Source organism: Phyllostomus discolor, chromosome 13 (genome assembly GCF_004126475.2).
Source record: "Phyllostomus discolor isolate MPI-MPIP mPhyDis1 chromosome 13, mPhyDis1.pri.v3, whole genome shotgun sequence".
NCBI lineage: Eukaryota > Metazoa > Chordata > Mammalia > Chiroptera > Phyllostomidae > Phyllostomus > Phyllostomus discolor.
In genome coordinates this window covers 67,534,086-67,552,911 of record NC_040915.2, presented here as the reverse complement: position 1 = coordinate 67,552,911, position 18,826 = coordinate 67,534,086, and the positions used below count along the sequence as shown (strand labels likewise).

At 42.8% G+C, this 18,826-nt stretch overlaps 1 protein-coding gene, 1 long non-coding RNA gene and 1 pseudogene across 4 annotated transcripts in view; 1 reads left to right on the top strand and 2 right to left on the bottom strand.

Moving 5' to 3' along the window:
- The window catches only part of PRDM10 (PR/SET domain 10), a 100,007-nt gene that overhangs the window by 8,306 nt on the left and 72,875 nt on the right, over positions 1-18,826 (top strand). The gene's annotated exons all lie outside the window — the stretch shown is intronic.
- On the bottom strand, positions 508-5,993 carry LOC114510236 (annotated as a pseudogene).
- LOC118498016 lies at positions 9,354-18,485 on the bottom strand. The gene is made up of 2 exons (XR_004900538.1): positions 18,370-18,485; positions 9,354-9,591 (listed from the first exon to the last, which is right to left on the bottom strand). It is a non-coding gene; the product is annotated as an uncharacterized LOC118498016 (long non-coding RNA).

Sequence of the window (18,826 nt, the reverse complement as noted above, 5' to 3'; positions counted from 1 at the left end):
GGAAACACAGACTCCAGGCAGAATGCCAGGCTCCTCTTATATGCCCACAGTAAAGTTGGTGGTACCAGACCCTGAAGTTGCTGAGCTGGACGAACATTCATGCCAGGCTGGAATATGAATGGGTCCGACTCTTTTGGAAGATGATTAGGCATCACCTGGAAAGTCAAAGATACACAGATTCTAAAGCCCAGCAATTTCACCCTTAGAGAAGTGCGTGTACCTGAGAGAGCCAGACAAATACTCAGAGTGACTGCTTTTCCTGATATGAACTGACTTAGCTAACATGTGAGGGTTGCTGTGTTCTGTTTGGTTTGGTTTCCATAGGTAGCTTTTTTTTTTCCCCACAACAGTGAATGTTATTTATATTTTCTATGTCTTATGAAATTTTAATATTCAGCCTGTTTTTCAGTTTCTGAAACAATGCTGGGCACAGAATAGGCATTTAATAAATATTGTGTTTTAAAAAAATTACTTGAATTTTTTTTTGAAACAACTGATAGTCAAGTTATTAAAAAGATCGATTTAGGCATCTGCAGTGGTGACTTCAACCTCAACTCCTGGCCCAATACTGATGGAAGTAATCTGCTTAACAGTCTCAGAAGGGCTGTGCAAGTCAAAGAGTCACTTGTGGATCCTCATCTGAAATCGATCCCAAGTCTAGAACCCTCCCTGCAGGGAGTTTTTCTTGTAGTGATTCTCACAGCCTTGGTAGGCATCCGAACTGGTCCTTTCCCTTTCAGATTCTTTTCCTTTGCGCCTCTGATCAAATCAGCACACACATCCTCCTAAGACTTTATGTTCCAGCTGGGTAGAGTACTTCTAATTCGGTGAATCGCCGCCTCTGGTTCCACGAGTGTCTTTCCGGTATCTTTCAAAGCCACTGCTGCGCGCAGCTGCCTGACCGACTTGTTCCTCCGCGAGAGCGAACAGCGGTGAGCCAGGAGCAGGAGCGGGCTGAGCGGTGGTGAGTTGCGGCTGCAACTGCGACTTCCTAAAAAAGTGGGGGGGAAATTACTTGAATTTTTATAATGGATAACCTTCACTGTAAGTTTGTAGTTACCTCAACTCTGGCTATGGACTAATTCAGTCTGTCTGTGGGTTGGTAAATTATAACCTCTCCTGGTTCCTTTGAGATCAAGCCTAGCCTAGCGATTGCATCATCTGGTGGGAGACCAGGGGATTAGCAGCAGGTTCCAAGATAAGCTTGGGTTTTGGCAGCCTTGCCTGGGAGGAAAGCTGTGCAGCAGAGAAGGGGAGAGAGGGTTAAGCTCTGTAATAAGGAGAATGTGGGTTCAAATCACACCTACCAGCGCTCTGACCTTGGCCAAATACAATTTTTGGTTGTTGTAATGAAACCAGAAACAAAACCCGTCATTGGTGCCTGCCTGTCACATACCGGACCCAATAAGCAGAGACAGGGATGAATCTTTATGGGCACTTTATTCAGATGGCCAGTGGTCTGAGAAGACGTGTGTTCATACCCTAACTGACCATCTTAAATTCCATTTTAAAATGGCCCTTAAAAAAGATTTTATTTATTTTTAGAGAGAAGAGAAGGGAGGGAGAAAAACAGGGAGAGAAACATCCATGTGTGGTTGCCTCTCCTGTGTCCCCTACTGGGAACCTGGCCTGCAACCCAGGCATGTGCCCTGACTGGGAATCTAGCTGGCAATCCCTTGGTTCAAAGGCCCTTGCTCGATCCATTGAGCTACACTAGCCAGGGCAGCCCTTTTTATAGGAACAAAGTATAGGTAAGGTGTTTGGAATTCAGGGAATGGTTAATTGGATGAAGAAAACCGCAGCATTCTTGCCCTAGGTGGTGATCTTTAGCTGTGTCCTGGGCAGTAGTCATGTCACCCTGGAGTACAATGGCTCAGATATCATCTTGAATTGCTTGAAGTCCTTCTGAGGAACAAGGGTGGAACTGCTTATGGTCTCTTGGAGTCATAGTGGGTCATACCCTTCAGTTCCTGGAAACATACCCTTCAGTTCCTGGAAACATAGGTTTTTACATGCATTGATTACTAAGCTTATTAGCTATTACTTAAACTAAAATTTTCCAACTCTCGAGTCCTCTATCAGTGAGTGCTACTGGACAGGGCCCTGGCCCTGAGTGGATCTGCCCAGGACCAGCAGTAGCATGGGGGCTCTTGACTTCGTGTAGGAAAGATTTCACAACAGGAGTCCAGGTGACTATGAGAATCCATTTATTAAAGCTTGGGACAGTGAAACAAGGAAAGGCTTAGCATAAAAGAAGCAACGGGAGAACCTAGGCTGGGCTGCCTTAGCTCACAGGGAAGTCAGAGAAAAGGGGGCCTTGGGGACAGGTTCTGGGGTTCAGCCCAGGACCAGCTGCCAGCTGCCCATTGTCTTAAGAGTTTAGGAGACACTTGCCTGTGAAGAAAGAAGTGGGGGAAGAAGGAGAGAAAGGGAATGGGTAGGGCTGCTCCCCAGAGGGGGGGGGCTGGGTCCTTTGTCTTAAGGCTTTTTATCTCATTCTTGCAGGAAGGAATGTTAGGACCTGAGGGTTTCAGCAGAATGTTCATCAGTTCTCCTGGAGTGCCCTTTCAGGCAGGAGGTCTTTAGTCACTGCAGTTGGTTCTGGCCCGCCTGGTTTTGCTGCTTTTCTAGCCTGGAGCTGAAATACTACCGAGGCCTGGATGTTATCTCGAGGAGGTGACCATCTGCACCTGGCTGTAAATTGCTCAGTCTTTGTGTTCAGCTCACTGTCCCAGGCTCCCTATTCCACTGGCCAAGGAATTCTCGTAGTTTCTCACTATTCTGTCTCATGAGGATTACTCAAGACATCTGAGTATTTAAATATTTAGAGACATACTGAGTATTTGAGTACTCAGGACAACTCGCAATGCCTGGTGTGTGATAGGTGCTTAATAAATGGCAATCGCAATAATAGTTCCTGTTCCACTGGCTTTTTACTTAAGTAACATTGAATTTCCATAGTATGTGTTTTTAATCAGATGAACTATGATTATGCTGATTTTTAAAAGCAAAGAGCTTCACCTAATAGGGGATTCTAATTTTGTGGTCTCATTTAACTCCACTGGATTTGCAGATGAATCCAGTTGACATGGTTGCAGTTGATATCTGAATGAAATGGTCCAGAAGTTGTTTACAGAGGGTAGACATGGCCGAGACTCCTACACAGGAGCATGATGCCACTGTTTTGTCTTTCCTTAAGAAACAAATACTAATCATATAGTTTTGAAATTCTATCAGTTTTGAGCTGAAGTATACATGTTTCCTAGCCAAATCAGTTGAGAGACTGCTTGCCAACAGTTAAGAGATGCTTATTCCCAAGTCAATTGTTTAATAATGAAAATGTGTTAAAAATGTCTTTTAATTGAAAAATTAGACATTTCTTGATATGATACTTTCACAATCTAAAACTTAGCCTGTGGTGAGCATCATTTAAATAATTATTAACATTTGTAATATACTCTGTAACAGTGATTTTTCAACTGGTATGCCACAAGGATTTTTAAACCGTGCAACACCTGACTATTTAGTCAGCAGGCCTGTTTTCCCTTAGACTGTCAAAGAAATAAAATGACAACAGCCAACACAACAATAGCTGTTTGATGTGAATGAATCAAAATTATACCTATTTTTTGTCAAGTCAGCAAAAAATTACAGTTTTTGGTGTACTGCAGAATGTTAGTAATTAGTTTATATGTGCCATGAGATGATAAAGATTGAAAATTACTGCTCCATTCCACTGTACTATACTATAACAAACATCTCATTGTATCTTAACAGTGAGCCTGAGACTTCGGTAACACAGGTGGTAATTCCAGTTGTCAAGATAGAAAACTTTCCCTGACTGGCATAGCTCAGTGGATTGAGTGTGGGCTGCGAACCAAAGTGTTGCAGGTTCGATTCCCAGTCAGGGCATATGTCTAGGTTGCAGGCCACAGCCCCCAGCAACCACACATTGATGTTTCTCTTTCTCTCTTTCTCCCTCCCTTCCCGCTCTAAAAATAAAATAAATAAAATCTTAAAAAAAAGATAGAAAACTTATACTTGCCTTTACCTCCAGCATTTTCCCACTACTCTGTACTGAGAAAGCATTTTAAGAAACATATTGGCTTATTGAAGACAACTCTGAATATTAGACCAATGGATGCTGGCCTACTATTATAATTTTATTAAGATGGAGGAGGTTGAATTTAGATCACAAATCTTTAAAGTTTATTTTTATTTAAAAAATTTTTTAGAGAGAGGGCAAAGGAGGAAGAAAGAGAGGGAGAGAAACATCGATGTGAGAAAGAAACTTTCATTGGTTGCCTCTCACAGGTCTTCAGGGTGCGTGTGGCAGGCAGTTGACTGGGGACCAACAGGGGACCAACCCCGAAACCCAGGCATGTGCTCTGATCAGGAATTGAACTGGTGACCTTTAGTCTCTGCGGGATGATGCCCAACCAACTGACCCACAGCAGTCAGGGCTAGATTGCAAATTTTAATGATATATCAGTAAGATGGAGTTTTTATTTTTATTTATTTATTTTTAGAGAGAGGAAAGGAAGGAGACAGAGAGGGAGAGAAACATCAGTGTGTGGTTGCCTCTCGCATGCCCCCTACTGGGGACCTGGCCTGCAACCCAGGCATGTGTGCTGACTGAGAAGGGAACCAGTGACCCTTTGGTTCGCAAGCCGGCACTCAATCCACTGAGCCACACCAGCCAGGGCAGATAGTTTTTAATGAATGCAGTGTTATAACTGCCTCACTGGGCTCACTGTCATGTTAATCAAATGCTTGTTTTTGACAATTCTGTGTTTATGTTACTTTGCAAATAGAGGACTGAAGTTAAGGAATGAGAATTTGAAAATGAACAGAAGGTGAAGCCCTCATTAACCTGTTCACAGGGTGAATGAATCGAATATAAAGGGAATTCCTTCAAACCAGTACCAGTTTGCTTCTTAGACCTGGGTGAGTGCCATGGTTCAGCCTGTTTGAATAAAAGGCTGTGCACATTCCAGGAGTTTGAGGTAGAGTGAACACGTGGTCTCACTGTTTTCTTTCGTCATATATACATAGTGTTAAATTATGAAAATTGTGCTCTAGGTTGATTACCTCTAAGCAATTTTAATACTCCTTTTTTCCCCATTAACCATTTTAAAGTGCTTGACTATATTGAGGAAACAGCTTATACTTAATTAAGATTATGCTTCATTACCTTGTCCAGTATTTTATACTAACAGGTTGTATTTGTGATTGTCAGGAGTCATAGTAATCATCCAGAACCACCTGTAAGAAAGGCTTTCAGGGCCCCAGAATGACGTGGCCACCAGCCTGCAGTGACCTCGGAACGCTGCGGATGGCTCGTTGAAACACAAGAAAAACATACACAGGGACAACCAAGTCCTGTGGGGAAATAGGGACAAAACGGCCACTCTCTCTAGTGGAGAACACCATGGTCACCCTCTCTAGTGGAGAGCGCCCCGAGTTGCCTCCTGAATAGGCTTTTATTAAGAATACAGATACAGTTTGTGGATTACAGTCTGGCAGGGAAGATAAAAAGGAATAGGTAATTTTCAAAGGGACCGACAGAACTTCCACTGGGATTCTGGGCTGAGAGTTTGTGTTTTATCACTTAAAAAGACTACAGGACCTAAAAGGCTAGTCTCATTTCCTCCCCGTGCCTTCATATTCTAATTCAATAGCATCCTCTAGCAAACAGATCTCACAGGATGTTGCATATTCTATGTCCCAGGCCTGATTACCCTAGGGGTCTGCTGACTCTGGTCTGGACTGCACCGCCCCTGTTATTTCTGCAGGCCTGAGTCAGGCAGAGGAGACAAAGGTAGCCGGGAGACTTGGATTTCTCACAACTAAGAACAAGGACTCAGGTTTTGACAAAGCCGAGGGGGCAGGGGTCGATGTCGATCACCCCTTCATTTCCACAGCCCCAAGTCTCTTCCCTGAGGCCTCCTCGTGATGAGGTGATTCCCCCGATGGGAAGTCTTACCTGTCATTCGCTGACTGACCAAGCATAGGAGGCCAGACACAGAACAGGCAGCATTCATGCCAGGGAAGTAAGTTTTATCTCCTTAGTGGCTCACTCAGCCTAAGTCTCGGAGGGTTACAGCTTCTTGAGACCAGGCAAGGCAGACTACAACACTAGAAGACCCGCCTGCAAGTCTCCTATTTAGTTACTGCAATCGCTGATTCCACAAAAGAGCCTTTCTGTGTAAAGGGGTACCAGGTCCACACGTTGGACCTGTACCCCTGCCATTTGTCTTGCAAATGAATGCCACTGTCCAAAAAGGAGCTAGAGAGAATTGTACTGGGAGCTATGCAAATGTGTTATTCATAGTAAAAACATATGGATACTCAATATTATTTGGTGAGTCATTTATTTCAGTCTTTCAGTTTTCATATGTTCTTCATAGGTCCGTATTTATATACAAGACTTATTTAAAATATTCTTGGTAAGTATATGGAATTATTTCCTTGTTACCATGTGGTGAAGGGAAGCTGGAAAACCAAACACCTGTGAGAATAGCCTGGTTGGTGAGGAGGACGAATGAACAGCCGCCCAGCCTTTTCAGAATTCTGAGACATAAGTATCATAAACATACTAGGGAAGCTGTTAAGTTTTTAAGAAAGGCATAAGGATTCTTGCTAAGGTTTTCTTCAGTGATGTGAAAGTCTTTTTTTAAGGAAAGACTCTGAGTGCTGGAGGTCTGTGTGTGAACATGTGTTAACCACCAAGTTGGAGCAGGAATTCAGAGCTCTAATCTTTTTGCCCAGTGCTGGCTCAGGGCTGTTCTTGGCCTCATTATACTCACACCCTCAGATTACTTCCAGAATCATGTTCCAAAAAGTGTTCTTGCTATGATAAAATATTTTTCTTTCCTTATCGCATGAGAGTTAGATCTGGTTGACATCAGAATCGCCTGGGGAGGTTTATAAACAAAGAGTCCTGCTCTTTCCCTGACCTCTGCACTTAATGGAACAAAGTTTTCAGGAGCGAGACTGCAGTTTGTCTTTCTTCTCAGGTCCCCAGGTGATTCTGAGGTAAGACTTCAACTTGAAGTCTTTTATATTCTTTTATAGGCCCATCCTGACTACAGTTTGAGGCTTTCTCTCTCATAGTTACTAGTCCCTGAGCATGTCCTAAATTTCTCTTACCTCTGAAACTTTCTCAAGCTGTTTTCACCAGGAATGCCTGAAATGCTTTCATATTTACTGAAGTAGCAAGTAGTTTTTTCTCTCTCTTTTTATACACACACACACACACACACACACACACACACATTATATGACATCTGTCTGGGAAGAGTCCAGCCATTGTTAATATACCAAGAACAGTTTGCATGACATCAGTGTCACCTGGCAGCCAAGGAGAGTGGACTGGAATGTGCATGCGTGAACAATGACGACTTCACTGTACTAGTCACTGGGCAGTAGACACCACTTGAGTGAACATGTGTACTTGACTGAGTAGAGCAACAAATCTGCATCAGTTTTTGCACTAATCTTGGACATTCCTCCATGGAAACTATTCTGATGACTCAGAAGGCTATAGCCATGGGTAACTGGTGATTGGCAGGTTTATCACAACTTTCCAGCATCACGTCCTGTGAGAGCTTTTTAGTGAAACATCAGATCACCCAGGTGACTCAGCAACCCTATAGCCAGATTTGGTGCCCTGCGACTTTTGGCTTTTCCCAAGACTAAAGTCACCTTTGAAAGGGAAGAAATTTTATACCATTGATGAGATTCCAAAAAATTCCATGGGGCAGCTGATGGCGATTGGGAGAACTGTGTGAGGTCCCAAGGTGCCACCTTTGAGGGGGATGGAGGCATTGTTGTCCCATGTACAGTGCTTCTTGTATCTTGTATATTTTTCAATTAATAGCTCTATTTTTCATATTACATGGCTGGGTACCTTCAGGACAGACCATATATATATTTTTTTCTTAATGTTTATAACTCCCCAGAACTTTTGCATCAATTTAAATGCCCTTTAAAAACAGAAACCAGCTTTATTGAGCTATAACTCACATACATATAGTTCACTCATTGAAAGCGCACAATTCAGTGGCATTAGTGTACTCACAGCTATGCCACTGTCACCACAGTCAGTGTTAGAGTATTTTTGTAACCCCAGAGAAACCCCATACCTCCTTAGCCACCATCCCTCAATTCCCTATTTCGTATCAACTCCTTGGGCAACCACTGATCTGGTTTCTAGTTCTGTTGATTTGCCTATTCTGCATATTTTATATAAAAGGAATCATTCAATATGTGGTCCTTTGTGACTACCTTCTCACACTTAGCAGAACAAAGTTTTCAAGGTATTTCATTTATTTTTGGCTAATAATAGTCCATTGTATGGATAATACATTTTACCCATTCATCAGCTGATGGAGTTTTGGGTTTCCACTTTATAGCAATTATGAATAATGCTTATATGAATATTCACATACAAGTTTTTATGTAGATGTGTGTTTTTAGTTCCCTTGAGCTTATTGTACCTTGGTGACAAATCATTGGCTCATTTGTTAACTATGTTTAGCATATACAGGAATTTCCAGACTGTTTTCCATAGTGTCTGCACCACTTTACATTCTTACCAGCAGCATATGAGGGTTCTAGTTTACTGCATCCTAACCAGTACTTGGTATTATCTGTTGCTCTATCAGAATTTGGAATGAAATCGAGAAGATTAAAATACACTACAGCCCTGGCTGGTGTGGCTCAGTGGATTGAGTGCTGGCCTGCGAACTAATAGGTCGAGGGTTCGATTCCCAGTCAGGGCACATGCCTGGGTTGTGGGCCAGGGCCCCAGTCAGGGCACATGCCTGGGGGTGGTGCGCGACAGGCAACCACACATTGATGTTTCTCTTCCTCTCTTTCTCCCTTCCTTCCCCTCTAAAAATAAATAAATAAAATCTTTTAAAAAGTATTTGAAAAAATAACAATACAAAAATGAGCATGATATAAACTAGAATAGCATCAACAAGGGCAATTTTGTATAGTTAGTTAACATGCTGTAAGAAACATTGCCTAGTACTGTTTGGAGCCCTCAAATAGTAAAAGATATAGATTAACATTTTGCTGAAATTCAGGCTACAAAAACTACGTTCAGGTATTATTCTGAAGCTACAGTATCCTGTACATTTTCTTAGCTGGATAAGCCTTTATTCTTAGTGGAGGGTTTACAGTATTATTTGAATTCCAAGTTTATTCTGCTTGAACAATAGCAGGCAAAGAAGCTGAGGTACCACCCCTTTTAACCCTAGGAATGAACACGAATGGTTAGGGTGTAGTAATAATTATATTAATAACCAGAACAACCACCACAACAAACATTTTCAAGTCTTTCCTTTGTGCCAGGTATGGGGTTTTTCATTTGTTTCATAGTTTCACCTTATTTCATAGTTCTGTCTCGGGGTAGAACAGTTACTGTTGTTCACATTTCATAGATGAAGGAATTAAGGCTTATGAAGTAAATTAACTTGTTCCAGTCATGTAGCAAGTAGATAGTAGCTGATGAGTCTAAACCAGGCCTCCTGCCTCTCAGCTGGGTTGCTTCTCATCCAGATTCGTGCAGCAGGACGGGACCTGGGAGAAGATGAAGTCCGATCAACGGCAGGCTACTGGTGGCCATGTTAAGGCATCAGGCACTACGTAAGGGCTTGCCCCAGGCCTGTACATGCAGGAACACTGTTCATGTGTTATTTCCAACAGCTCTCATCGTCATTTAGGAACCTCTGCCCGGCCTGTTAAGTAAAGCGTGTTGGAGGCCTGTGGGGAGGAGTGAGATGTACATTCTAGTCCCAGTACTGCCCTACCACTGAACTTGGCTGTGCCCACTTGAGACGGCTTTGTGACCACTGTGAGCTCAACCCATCTGTGTATGAGGATGCTGGTATCTGAACTACCGTATTTCACTGTATATAATGTGCACCCACGTTTTGTGCATGTTATACTTGGGATTATTATACCCATGGTATGTAATCATTATATTCATGTATAATGTGTGTCTGTATTGATCCCTCAAGAATTGGGGCAAAAAAGTGCACATTATATATGACAAAAAGACAGTGATTTTACAGCATTGTCATAGCATGTCAGAAGTTCACGGATGTGAAAACTTCAGAAACTACATCACACATCAAGACATACACCTTGAGTTACAGTAATCAGACTTCTCACAGAATTTCTTCTACCATATTTGACTTACAGCATATTCTTCGCATTTTCAATGACTGATATTGATTTTGTGTAACTTGGGAGCAACTAATTCTGTGTACCTTTGGTGTTGCATAATTAACCTGAGTTCAAGTTCTCTCAGAATATTCTTATTGTTAGTTTATATAATGCCAGGTATAAATTACTTTTCTCCCTCTGTGTGTTTTTTTCTTTCCAGCTCATTCAAGTTCAAGTACAAACATTAATGTCAAATATACACCTAGTTTCTTAACTGTGGAAGCAGTTGTGCATCATCATTCTAAATGGTAGTACATTTTTGATTTATGAGATTTCACCTTGAGAGTGTTTTTGTTAAGTAAAAAATTCCCTCCCAAGGCAGGAGAAGACTGTGCCCTCCATTCATTCCAGGAACAATAGTTGGTAGCCCCAGGTGTCCGGCATGGTTCTAGGTGTCCAGGGGGAGGGAGGTGCCCTGCTGTTATTCCAGGGGAAGGGGGCGGGTCAGATAATGCACAAATGTTATATATGTATCACTTAACTGATGATTGGTGTTTTGCATAGTATTGGAGGAGAGTAATCTGAGGTGGGGGGGTGGACAGGAAAGGCCTACTGAGGAGGTACCGCTGATTCTGAGATCTGAAATCTAACGGTGGAGGAGGATGTGATAAGCATCAGGTAGAGCTTCTCCAAAAGCCCTAAAAGCTGGGATGTGCCGGAGAAGTAGAAGCTTGGGAAGAGAAGGAGAGCAGGGAGAGAGCCAGCAGTGTGGCCTTTAGAGGTTGGGCCAGCGGCTGAGAAGGAGCTGCAGAGATGGGCAGAAACCAGGGAGGTTTCCTGCCAAGTGTTAGGAGATGGAGAGTTTGAAGGAGGGTGTGGATGTTGTGGGGAGGTCAAGTTGGAAGACAACCTCAGAGAGCCTTGAATTTGGCCATAGACATTTAAAAAAGTGTAGCCTCAGGGGAGTGGTTGAGATCAAAGCCCAGTTGAGAGAGGGGAAGTGGGCTCTCAGAACTCTCAGAGTTTTTTATTGTGTGGGAGAATGAGCGGAGAGTGTAGTAGGTAAGCAGGAGTGTGGGTTCCAGGGAAAGTTTTGTGTAATGTAAACATCTTATTGAAATAAAACATGTTTAGGATAGTACATACTTTTAAATTTTAATCATAGGTAATAAAATTAAAATCCAGATAGAAGATACTGTGCGGATTTGCTGATGTGAGTGTCCCACTAGGGAGGCAGGGAGCCACAATGAGGATGACCAGGGGTAAACCTGAGGGGACCAGAAAGCTCCCCAGCAGCCAGGTGGAGAGGGTGGTCTTTGGTAGGAAGAAGGGTGGCGTTCCCTCCATTGTATACAGAGGGAATATGTAATTCAGATATTTAATTTCAGAGTTTGGGGAATTACATTTTAATAACCCCATATTTTTGGTGGGAAGATCAAAACCGGAATGCACTGTCCACCAAGGAAGAGGCGCTTTAGGAAACAACTCAGAATCTCTGTGTGACCCCGGAAGGTCCAGCCCTGGGGCAGGCCTGGTCTTCTAGTCTTACAGAGACTGAGAACAAGCCCCGAGCCTGCTCTGGTGGCATCTGCAGTGGCCGGCCGGTGGGAGTGTGGGTAGTGGGGGGAGGGTGTGGGAGCCTCTGGGGGAGGGTGCCCCGAGGCTTTCGGGAGCTTGAGGTGTTCTGTTCCTCAGTCCACATCCCTTTACTTTGTGAACACCTTACTAGTTGGATGCTGCTGATTTGCATGCTTTTGCTTACCATACCCTCTGCGCTGTGAGGTTTGTACATAAAATCTTGTGAATGTAGAATAGCAGACCCCGGGTAGATTTCTCCTTGAAACTGCCTTCACAGTTTCCCAGCCAACCAGCTGGTCTTTGTAAAAAGGGAAAGGCAGACATCAAGGTTGATCATTCTTTAGAACTCACCCTGAGTGCTGGTTCCTTTTGAGCTCTCAAGGACTTTAATGTAGAATTGTTAGGCTAAGACCCCCAACAAGTCTCTTAACCTCGCTTTTTCTTTTCTTTGGGTGAACGCAGAGAGTTCTTTTCAGTGACTTGATGGGGTTCTGATGCATTGCTAACAAACCTTCAAATGGGGTGGGAGGATCAATCTTCCTTTTTTGGTACATGAAAAGTTCTAATCTGAACTAGAGGGGAAAAAAGCTTTCTTGGGTTGACGGGAAGAAAGATTTGCTTGCACGCCTCTTTTGAGGCACAAGAAAGGAGTGCCACAATGCTGACTAGAAAAAAGAACCTTCTTTCACAGAAGAAAACCTTTCGTTGGTAGTCTCTGAAGCGTTTTTTGTGTACAAGAAAAAGTAGGAGGATTCATTGTGTGGCGTGAAGATTTCTGCATGGGAAGTGGAAGGGCAAGGGACACACAGATGAAGAGGAAAAGAAGGCCAAGGTTGCCGGTTCAGACCTGCTTGATTGGTCTCATTTCTTGCCTGTGTTTGTCACCTGTGTTTTCTAATAAGGTTTTTTCCTTGTTTTTTTTTTTTTTTTTTTTTTTTTTTTTAAAAACCTTGGTTCAGTTCTCTTTTGGTTATTCCATATTGTCCTTGATGGTGGCCAGAAACACCTTATGCAAATTTCTATAGGATATATTTTACAATAGTTCTTTGTGACAGATAGCTGGGTCTCGTGATGTTAAAGGTGCTGCTTGCACTGGCCGGGAGCGTTGTCCCTGTACAGCAGAAGGGCGTGAGTTCCATCCCTGGTCAGGGCTCACATCTAGGTTTTGGGTTTGATTTCCAGTCGATGTTGCCCACATTGATGTTCCTCTCTCTCGCTTTCTCTTCCTCTCTGTCTAAAATCAGTAAACAAATCCTCTGATGAGGATTAAAAAAAATGCTGCTTACTCTGAAATTTGTCCACCATTGACTGTTCATCTACTTTCTGAAGGTTTTTCTGGAGCTCTGTTTCCAATGGATACAATTTCATCTGGAGTTTTTCCACAGTCTTGAGCATTTCACTGTTTGCTTTATTATTATTTAAAGCAAATATTAAATGCGAATGATGTCAGGTGAAATACCTGGAGGACCCCGTTATTGCCACTTTTTCATTCTTAATCTTTACTCTTAGACCTCTGTGTTTACATGGAAATATTCTGATTCTGTAATGGTCTAATTAAAAACACCTTTGTTATTTGGGACCTAGTCAAAGGCTTAGTGTTATTAGTTTAGAATTTGCTAAAAGCCTTTATGAGAGCCTGGTTTCCCTGCTTATTTACTTTCCCAGAAACCTTTAGGTCCTTAGGCATATTTCCCCTGACAAAAAATGTGTTTATTTTACTTCAGAATGGGATTAAAATATTTTAGTCCTATTACTCCACCCTCACTTGTGGGTTTTCATTCGCTCTTCAGTTGGGGTCAGTGGTAGGATAAGATAACAAATGGAGGGACCTTAAGCTGACCAGACCCATGACTGTGGGCAAGTGGTGTCACCCCTCTCCGAAGTCATTTTCTCTTTTGTAAAATGTACAACAACACTGCACCAGCCTCCCACAGGACTGAGGTGAAGAGCAAATACAGCATTGTTTCGAGCACTTGGAAAACCATGCCAGGCTAGTTGAAGTGTTGTTTTACTTATTAACTACTCATTTCCACTTTTTCTCAGCGCTAATAATATGCTGTGAATTTTTAAAACTGAGAAACGTAATGTGATGAATTATCTGGGCTTCCCCTTCTCAGCCAGAATGGGGAGTTTGTGCTGAAATTGGTATAATTTTGATATTGTCCATTGCCACTTCCACTCAGTTCCTGTTCTTTGTTTAGAACTAAGTCGGGTATTTTTTTCTTTTCTTTTCTGTTTTAAAACTATTTGTTCTAGAAATCAGTTAAGTGTAAACCCTCTACTTGTCGTGCTTGTTTAGTTCTTGCTTTCTCAGAATCCACCCCTCCCCCGCCCCCACTCTGTTCCTTCGGTCCTCTGCCCTCCTTTCCCTCCAGCCTCATTGTTGGGTTTTAGAATACTCTGTCTCCTTCTGCTTCCTCATTGCTCTCCTCTTCTTTTCCCTTTTCCGTTCCCTTCTTTCTTTCCCCTAGTTTCTTCTTGCTCTATCATTTTTAATTTGTGACTCAGAATTGACCCTAATCGTTTCTTTCATTTAACATATAAAATGCTTACCATAATTTAGATTCTGTTCTAAGTACTTTGAAAATATTAATTCATTTAATCCTCTTTATGACTCTGTGAAGTCCATAGACACCATTCCTGTCTCTGCATTCAGATGATGGCATTGAGCCAAAGATTGGTGAGGGACTTTGTATAAGGTCAGTCGATGGTGAGGGTGGGGTCAGGGTGGGTCTAAGGAGTGTGGCTGCAACCTCCCCACTGCCCTCTGTGTGAAGTCCTGCCTGCACCCCAGCACAAGGGCAGAGGGCAGCTGTAGGTCATGGGGAAATTAAATATCACAAGTGCTTGTCCATCAAGTTCTGGAATGTTTAGAAGTATTATATCCAGAAGTCTCATTTTGTATCGTCACAAGAGGCTTTATCTGCCTTTTATCTAATACTATTTAACCTTGTATTTTTTCAGTTACCACAATTTATAAACATTTAACCATAATTATCGAGCTGAAAAGTACTTTGATGAAATTATAAAGAAGTGGCTGATTTGCCTTAATATATTTAGTTTTGTTTTCTAGCTATGTTTAAACACTGATAGTGTAACATATGGTTTCTTAAATCTTTATTATTACAGCTAAGTTTATATTTCAATTAAATTGTTAGTAAGTAAACTTTTTGTATTCTGAGAACCAACATACAGTACGTAACATGACTTTGAGGATATGCACAGTCGAGTTATCGTCACTCAGTGTACCAGCAGCCTTTACTGGATGGTTCTAGCTTGGCTCTTCTTGCCGCATTGCTTTCCTCAGAACAGTGACCGTGTGTCCTCATTTATTACCAAGTCACTCAATGTAATTCATGGTTTTTCTTTTAGAGGATTGGAACATTTACATAGAACTGTTCGTGTATATATATTGCTGGATCTTTGTCATTTTTTTCCTCTGTAGGTTGCCTAATCTGAGTCTTCATATGCTACTGATTTTCCCCTTCATTACTCTACACCAAACTTTTCTTTGATGTATAGTTTTTATTCTGAGTTTTTAAATATATTTTATTGATTATGCTATTACAGTTGTCCCATTTCCCCCTCTTCATTCCCCTCCACCCTACAGACCTTATCCCACCCACATTCCCAACCTTAAATTCATGTTCCTGTGTCATAAGTTCTTTAGCTTCTACATTTCCCATACTATTCTTTCCCTCCCCCTGTCTATTTCCTACCTACCATCTATGCTACTTATTCTCTGTACCTTTTCCTCCTCTCTCGTCCTCCCACTCCCCTGTTGCTAACCCTCCATGTGATCTCCATTTCTGTGGTTCTGTTCCTGTTCTAGTTGTTTGCTTAGTTTATTTTTGTTTTTGTTTTAGGTGTGGTTGTTAATAATTGTGAGTTTGCTATCATTTTACTGTACATTTTTTTTTATCTTTTTCTTAGATAAGTCCCTTTAACATTTCATATAATAAGGGCTTGGTGATGATGAACTCCTTTAACTTGACCTTATCTGAGAAGCACTTTATCTGCCCTTCCATTCTAAAGGAAAGCTTTGCTGGACAGAGCAATCTTGGATGTAGGTCCTTGCCTTTCAGGACTTGGAATACTCCTTTCCAGCCCCTTCTTGCCTATAAGGTCTCTTTTGAGAAATCAGCTGACATTCTGATGGGAACTCCTTTGTAGGTGACTGTTTCCTTATCTCTTGCTGCTTCTAGGATTCTCTCTTTCATTTTTACCTTGGCTAATGTAATTGTGATGTGCCTTGGTGTGCTCTTTCTTGGGTCCAACTTTTTTGGGACTCTCCAAGCTTCCTGGATTTCCTGGAAGTCTATTTCCTTTGCCAGATTGGGGAAGTTCTCCTTTATTATTTGTTCAAATAACTTTTCTACTTGTTGCTCTTCCTCTTCCCCTTCTAGTCCCCTATAATTAGGATGTTGGAACGTTTAAAGATGTCCTGGAGGTTCCTAAGCCTCTCCTCATTTTTTTGAATTCTTGTTTCTTCATTCTTTTCTGTTTGGTGGTTTCTTTCTTCCTTCTGGTCCACTCCATTGATGTGAGACCCAGCTTTCATTCCATCACTGTTGGTTCCCTGTGCATTTTTCTTTATTTCACTTATCGTAGCCTTCATTTTTCATCTAATTTGTGACCAAAATCAACCAATTCTGTGAGCATCCTGATCACCAGTGCTTTGAACTGTGCATCTGATGGGTTGGCTATCTCTTGGTTGCTTAAAAAAACTGGTTGCAGTGCTTTCAATTCTGTTTGAGCCATCTTCCCCCCCACCCCGCCCCTTCAGTTTGGTCGTGCTGGTTATGTATGGGGGTGGAGCCTTAGGTGTTCTCCAGGGCGGGGCACCCGAGTTGCTGGGTTGTGACGTTGTATGTGGGGGTGGGGTCCAAGAGGGAACAATGGCGTTTGCTTTGCTCTCCGTGGGACCTCAGTCCCTTCAGCTGCTTCCCCTGAGCAAACTGGGCCCCTCTGGTGCCAATTCCCATGTGGGTGGGCTTGTGCATCCCGTTGGTCTTTCCAGCAACCTCTCCTATGAGACTGGGAGTCTCTCCCTGTACCTCAAGCCCCACAGGTGTTTCCAATCAGTTCGCCAAGGCTCTATTTCCCAGCGCTGTGATCCTGGGTTGTGCGCAGTACCTTGCTTCACAATTGCAGCCTCACTGGGTCTGCTGCTTGCCATCCCCCCATCCCTTGGCTGGGGTCTGCCAGCTGCCGCTTGTGCGCTCAGAGACCACTCGCTGTGGTCTTGTGGGCCCCAGATGCCTTATGCACCTGGTCCCAGTGCTCTCTGCTCTCCGTGCCCTGACCCGCTCCTGGCTGCCCGACTCCACCCCTCATACCAGTCTGGATGAATGTGTCTATTTTAACTTCTTGGTTGTCTGACTTCCATACAGATCAATTTTCTGTCTGTTCTGGTTGTTATTCTGTTTCTAAATTGTTGTTGTCCCTATCTTCGTTGTGCGAGGAGGCACAGTGTGTCTACCTATGCTGCCATCTTGGCTGGAAGTCCTTATTCTGAGTTTTTTAATAGTCTCACAAGATTTAGTTCTAAACTTCTTAAAGTATTTTGTAATGAGATAACTTGTATATAGAACTTTTGTCTTAGACAAAAAGAAGGGCCTTAGAAAAGTAAAAAACAAAACAAGTTTTTTTTTAAACAGGGAGGGAGGTCATTTTTATTTAAAAAAATCCTTGTCTCTTGCTGAGGGAGCACTCTTTAAAGGCCTGACACAAGTTCTGTATTCAGCTCACGCTGTGTAAAGTCTCATTAGCTCTTAAGCAGAAGTTACCCATTTTTAAAAAATTTTTATTCTAAGCCCTGGCTGGCGTAGCTCATTCGATTGAGCGTGGGCTGTGAACCAAAGTGTTGCAGGTTCGATTCCCAGTCAGGGTACATGCCTGGGTTGCAGGCCATGACCCCCAGCAACCGTACATTGATGTTTCTCTCTCTCTCTGTCTCCCTCCCTTCCCTCTCTAAAAATAAATAAATAAAATCTTTAAAATTTTTTGTTTATTCTGCCTGCCTGCGTTTACTTTGTTAGACTATTGTGATGGCTGGTAATGCTATTTTTCCTTCATTTGGGCTACAAAGTTCAAGAATGTTTTTGCAACTGGGAAATCAAAGACAAAAAGCTTCAAGAAATAAAAATGAAGTTAAGTGAAAGAGCTGTGGGTAAGGTCAGGACTCTGGTTAAGCACCATCCATGCTCTGGCAGGGGCAGCAGCGCTCCTGGTAGGGGAGAGCCCTGGCCTGCGAAGGCGCTGACTCATGTGCCGCTTCCCACTTGCTGTGCGACTCAACCTCCTGGTAGTTTTTGTGGTCATTTTGCAGGCCCTTCAAGTCTCCCTTGAACTTTCATGCTCGTCTGGTGTCGGATTTCAGGGAAGGAACCAGCAGTTCATGTAGCTGGTTTGTCATGAGCCAGAGGAGTCTGGAGAGTGGTATACCTCTTTCCACTTAAACAATGGTGTGTCTCGTGTGTAAGGCACCACCCCAGTACAGAATCTGTATGAATTATTTATGTTTCCGAGGGTTAATAATATGTCAATAATCGGCATTTTACACTGAGATTGTATTTATAGTTTCACCTGTGATCCCAGGTACATACCTACTTTTGAAGGCAAATTTAGGTCTTCTTCCACCTCTTTGTGCAGGTGATGAAAAGGGAGCGTCTCAACCCCAGTCCCAAGTGGTCCTGGAGTGGTGGCTTCTCTCAGTGCAGAAGGCCCCATGGCCATGGGACTGGGCTGGTGGAGGATGAGGGGGCATGGCTTTGGGCTGAACAGCAGAATGGGACTGGTAGCTAAAGGTGTGCAGCTGGGCCCCAGGACACTCCATTGTCTGGTTCAGGGCCCAGCCTTATTAGTGAATTGGGAAAGCTAGGAAGTGCTCTGTGTCCCTCACTTGGGTGATCTGGGAAGTGCTCTGAGCCCAGCACCTGGGTGAGCTAGGAAGTGCTCTGTGCCCATCTCTCCCACTAGATTGGGAGTCTCACGGGAGCAGGGTTTTTGCTCACTTTTTTCTGTTCGATGTTCACAAAGCATGAAAAAAATTGCTACCATTTCTTGA